The following is a 5,221-nucleotide window of genomic DNA, read 5'->3' as shown; positions in this document are numbered from 1 at the left end:
ACGCATTGAGCACTGGTGAGTCTTGCGAACGGCAGTCCCCAGGAGAGAGTAATCCCACGGAGGGGAGACTCACAATTACGGCGGGAAATCCCACGGAGGGGGAAAGTCACAGTCTCTGCATGCGGTGTCGTTCCCACTTGGCAGGGGGCGCACCGGGCCTTCCCACGACTCCCAGGGAGCAGGGGGGGCGAGTCTCAGGCCGCCACACGGCCGCGCTACCTCCCAGCCCCCGGGGGTTACCTTGGTCTCGTCGCTCGGTTCCGCTCCGGGCCCTTCTTCCGATGCGCGCAACGGCGCGGGACACTCCCGGACACTCGCTCTTCCTTCTCACGCTGCGACGGCAGCGGCGGGGCCCCGGGCTTCTCCGCAGGCCCCGACTTGGCACTGACACGTCCCTGAGGCCTACGGGCCGCGGCGGTGATCGCGTTGCGGGTCCTCGCACCAGGGGGGGTCACAAATTAAGCGGGAGCTCGGCCAGCTCCGCGCTCGACAGCAGATCCGCACAGGGGGTCCCAGGTCCGGTCTGGCAGCGCAGGAAACACAGCGGCAGTACCTGGTCGATCCCCAGCAGTCAGGCAATCAGTCGTTTCATGAAGTTACAATATTCAGCTTTGGCATGAAGTTTCAGGATGTCACTTCTGCAGTTTCAATATTCAGTCTTTGTGGCGCAAATGATACTGGTGCCCTTGGGGTTCTGTTCCTTGGGGGGTAGGGGATGAGTTGGCGACTAGGTCCTTCCTAGTCAGGCTGGGCAGAGGTTCCCTGGGTCCTCCTACTGCTGGGCAAGATCAGTGGGTTTCACAGGATCCCTCACTCACTTAAGAGGCAGCACCTAAGCCCTGTCACTCTCAGAGGCATAAGTCCCTGGCTAGGCCCTACCGCCTACACTCCGGCATGGATTCTCTAGCTCTGCTTCACCCCAACTGGCCAACTAACTGGAAAAAGTTCCCTCCCTCACTTATGTATCCCTAGGTCAGGTGACCTCTAGCCAAGGCGGCAAAAGTAAAAACCACACCTCCCTTCTAGAAGGTTCCAGCACATTCCAGGAGCTTCCCCATTCTACCTATGGGACAAAAAAGGCGGGCTGGCGTCGCAACATTGTTGTGGGGTTCCAGCCAGCTCCTGGCAGCTAGGGTGCTACTATGAAAGACCACTCTGCAGTAGCAGGGGTCTGTGGCAGCCATCTTGGGAGAAGGGAGCACCTGCACCTTAACACTGGTTGGCAATGAAAAGGCGCCCGGAGACCTAATTCCAACATCAAAAATGAGGGTGGAAAAAATGAGGCACGATCAAAAATAGATGGGGAGACTACCCTAGTGCTGACAGGACCAACAGTAGCACTCCCAGTTCATGCTTGCTTTTGTAGTTATGCATTTGTACATGACGTAGAACCGCAAGTCCCACAATGCACGAAGAAACACACGACTGAAGAAGAGTTAGCTGCCCCCTGGCGTCGCTGACATTTGTGCTTACTATTCACGTTAACTGGTAAGGCGGCGCAGAGGGTTAATGCACCTGCTACAACAGCTGAAGGCAACAGGCTCAGATGTCACCTAACACTTCTCGTTCTGAGACTCGTACATGAAGAGAACCATTAAGTATAACCTGGTAGCACGCCTCCTTCCACTATGATGACACAACACTTCAATGCCCATCCCTAAGAATCACACAGGTGTAATAGTGGCAGTGGCGTAGCTTCCATTGGTGCAGCAAGTGCAGTGACACCGCGCCCAGAGGCCTGAGGGGGCCGTCACACCGATTGTTGATTTTTACTTATATTGCCGACAGCATCCAGATGGCCCATGTCCTTTCTAGCGCCCATGTCACACTGGCTACGCTACTGAGTATTGGGGAATTAGGTCTTTTGTGAGAGTTACTGTTACAGCCTCCATTATAAAGTGCTCAACATTTTTCTAAATGTGAGATCTCGAAAATAAACACACTGATCCCAGGCTGGACATCGATTTCTGCAGGGGATTCCGCAAAGGCGCGAAAAAGAAATCTTGTATGAACTTCTTTCAGCTTAAGGATTTGACAGGACATTTGAATTTTGGCCAAACTAAGTAATTCCAGACTTTTCATTGTATGTTTACCTATTCGAAGCCTTACTTGGGTGAGTGACACCATAACCCCAATGCTTGTTTCTCCTAGACTGAAAGTAGCTGCCCCGTTCACGGACCCTCGGGGCACTCCGGTCGCCAGGCCCTAGATAAAGCCCCAGGGCACCCCCAGCACATGTTGCAGGCCCCAGGCACTGTTCGCTTCACCTATGCAGAGCTGGACTGTGTCCCTCCGTCTCCTGCCAACCGTCTCCTGAGCCGCCACGTCATTTCCTGAAGAGGAGCCGCTAACAGGCCTGAACCTGGCAGCCAGGAGCATCGGAGCCACCGGCGCTAGGGAGGACGCCCCATGAGAAGAGGAGGGCAGCCGGCACCTTAGAGTACTGTAGAGCACTGCAGCCTCAAGAAGCACCCCACGTGTGACCCTGGCCACTGGGGTGCACCTGCTGCCCTGTCTGAGGACCTGCGCGGGGAGAAGTGACTTTTTCAGAGGCAGCAGGTGTGGGGGAGTTGGAGCAGCTTCTCAGAGCACATCTTTAGCACTGTTGGAGATGAGGGGTCCCCTTCCTGGGGAGCTCCGCAGCGTGCAGCATCTGTGGGATATTGAGCCGAGGAAAACAAACTAACTTTTAAAAAAAACAAGCATTGGCATAGGCAATAGGTCTAGCCTTTGGGACCTTATAAATGTTTAACCATGCAACAGTTAATGTTGTTGCACCAAGGATATTGTGCTGCATAACTGTCACTGTTTTTGTCCAAGTTTATTAAATAATAATACACAGTAGAGCCGTGTGCCACATTTTACAACAGCAGTAATGAAAATGTTGTCCTGAGCACAAAAATGAACTCGAAGAATGCCTCAAACTTCCCTCTCAAAGTTGTTTCAACAGAAGGTGCTCACTGGATGCTATAGGGCAGTTGTGCAGTGCGCCACTCTCTTCATTCAGGGGCTTAATTTCACCTGGTGGTTGCCGGTACACTCATGACCAAAACATATTAAAATATACGGTTAAAATGTATGATCTGCTATTGGGCATTTATGCAGCGCGCCACTCTCTCCATACATGGGCTTAATAGCTGCATTCCTCCTTGGTCATGTGCTTTCACTTCGCTTTTGATTTCTCAACTTTTGTAATTGAAAGCAGTCCCCAAAGGACCTTTTTCGTCACTGTTTTTGTTCACGTTTATTAATTAATAATACACAGCAGAGCCGTGTGCTACTTTTTACAATAGCAGTAATGAAAATGTTGTCCTGAGCACAAAGATCAACTGTTATTGTGACAGCAATCATGCACTGTGAGCTAGTGTGCCAGTAATCGTGCCCCATCAGTTATTGTGCATGCCATCAGCTGCTTCAGAAAGTGTCTGTGGAGGAAATAATGCCCCATCATATGTTATCATGTCTGTAAACATGGCACACCAATTATTGTGCCAGTTATCCTAACCCATTGGTAATTTTACATGGAACAATATCACAACAGTTACAGTGCATACAATTCTGCTCCTTTCCACTTATCTTTGCTATACATCATGCATTACAGTACATTTAAAATATCGGTTGTGCGGTGCGCCGCTCTCTCCATACAGTGTTTCCCGGTACGCTAATGAACAAAACATAAAAAACTGCAGCTAATATATATGGTATGCTATAGGGCATTTGTGCAGTGTGCCACTCTTCACATACAGGGGCTTAATAGCTGCATTTCTCGTTGGTCACGTGCTTTCGCTTCACTTTTGGTTGTTATCTGCTAATGAAATTTATGGCCTTTCTAGGCGCTGCCGCCCTTGGTTAACCTAGTTGGATTTCTGAAATGGGTCACCCTATTCCAGACCCTTTGTTTTACTTTATCACTAACCAAGCTCCGTATCTTGTGTTGGTTCTCTTCGCCCCCCGTGCCTCCTGCCAGCTGTTTCTGCTTGCTTTCCCACCGCCTGCCACCCCACCCTACCCTCTATCGTGCTTTACTACCCAACATTCCTCCCTTGTTTTTCTGTGTTTTTAGGTCGAGGGACCGTCCGGTCTGCCGAAGGCAGAACCGGAAGTCCGGAGATCTTATGATTCTTAGAGTGGCTATTTAGCCCGCCTCTCTTTTTGCCTCTCCTCCATTGGCTGGCTTCCTAAACGGAGGCCAGCTATTGGAGGAGAGAGCCGTCCCTCCAAATAGGCTCCGTCTTTTTCAGATTCGGGGGCGTGTTCCGTGCTCTTCTGTCCACTTTTTAGCCACGCCCTTTTTTAGGCGTGTTTTTCTCTCCTCCAGCCAATGGCAAGAGGAGAGAAAAGAAAAACACACCCCCGAATCTGAAACCGCCGCTGCGTTTCTCCGAGGCATTTCTGCTTCGCCTCGGAGAAAGGCGGCGGTGTGTGTTTTCTTTCCATAGATGCTCGCTTATCTCCCTGCCTTTCTGTCCTTCACCCCCCTACTCTCGTCTCTTGTTCGGATTTCTTTTTTTTTTTAACACAGACATTAAACTCTTTCCCGGTTCCATTATTTTTTTCGGCGCCTCAGAGTAAGAAGCATATTGTAAAGGTAATTACAACGCAATTACTCGAAAACAATGAAACAATTTATACAACACCGTGCCCACCCGTCTGATGCGCTTCAGCGGCACTGCAACAGGGTATGCCCTATAAGAGCAATGATACAATATAACTACGGAACTCTCAAAACATATCGTGTAAACGCATTCAGCGTCTGACTGGTAGATGTAAAAAGCGAGCAAGGTTTCATATTATTATGAACGTTATTTTGAATCTGTCAGCCTCAGATATCCAACCTGTTGGAAGGCGGACCTCGGGGGGGGGGGGGGTCGGAGAGACCACCCAGGGGGGCCCCCACACTGTACGAAGTAGCCGAGCGCTGCTGAGAAGCCTCCTAGGAGAGGTCCTTCTCCTATACCGTACTAGCACAGTAACCCCACCACACAGGACTCGAGGATGTTTATCAAGACAAGCAATTCTTTATCAGCATTTAGGAAGTTACGGTTATCGAGATTTACAAGGGGGGATCGAGAGATCCGCAAGAGTCTCAAAGTCTTTGGTCGGGACGGGGTAGCGGGACAGTCTTTAGTAGCAGCTGGGTACGAGGGTACCTTAGGCCCAGTTCTTGACCTCAAGCTGGAGGGACTCCGGGTCTCGGAGTGGTCGAGCCGCGACGGCGTCA

Source organism: Triturus cristatus, chromosome 10 (assembly GCF_964204655.1).
Source record: "Triturus cristatus chromosome 10, aTriCri1.1, whole genome shotgun sequence".
In the NCBI taxonomy this organism is placed as follows: Eukaryota; Metazoa; Chordata; class Amphibia; order Caudata; family Salamandridae; genus Triturus; species Triturus cristatus.
The sequence above is the reverse complement of the archived record's forward strand: the minus strand, read 5'-3'. Positions refer to the sequence as shown.